Source organism: Octopus bimaculoides, chromosome 24 (assembly GCF_001194135.2).
Source record: "Octopus bimaculoides isolate UCB-OBI-ISO-001 chromosome 24, ASM119413v2, whole genome shotgun sequence".
NCBI lineage: Eukaryota > Metazoa > Mollusca > Cephalopoda > Octopoda > Octopodidae > Octopus > Octopus bimaculoides.
In genome coordinates, this window is record NC_069004.1 from 4,163,897 (window position 1) to 4,164,687 (window position 791).

The following is a 791-nucleotide window of genomic DNA, read 5'->3' on the forward strand; positions in this document are numbered from 1 at the left end:
ACACACACACACACACACACACACACACACACACACACACACACACACACACACACACACAATCATGAATGATAATTACATAATTGGCACCAATAATTTCAACAATAGCATCGTCAATTACAACAACAACGAACGCAAGACAACATATGCAACCTCAACAACAACAAAAGCAAGAATCGCATCGACAAGAACAAGAACGGCAGTAACAACTATTTCAACAACAACAACACCATGAACATCAACAAGACCAAATGATAATGGATATCTATAAATTTCCCAAAATTATAATTACATTTCACTGATTCTTTGACTTCAATTAAAATCTAATTTTCCAATTTTCGACGTAATTTCTTCCTCTTCATTTTTCTTCTTGTGTAATTATTTATTTAAAAACCATCTCATGAGAATTTGCGAACAAGAACGTTGTTGGCTGTTAGCAGTTGCAGGAATTGAACGTGCCAGTCACTGGTTCATGGCATTCATGGTGACAAGGGTGACAAGGGGAGTATCTGTATCTTGGGGTGTAACTATCCTCTCAAAGGACATCGTTGGTATAATACCGGCATTTTTATCATTGATGTATTTTTGCTCTTCGCAGTTATATTTTGATTAAATACGCGCGCATGCGCAATATCGGGGGACTGTTGTAAATCGATTATATCGACCCCCAGTGCTCAAATGATGTTTATTTTATTGACAGGGAAAGATTGAAACGCAATGTCGATCTCGGCGGGTTTTGAACTCTTGAACGTATAGACGGACAGAATGCTTTTAAGCACGCGCACACACAC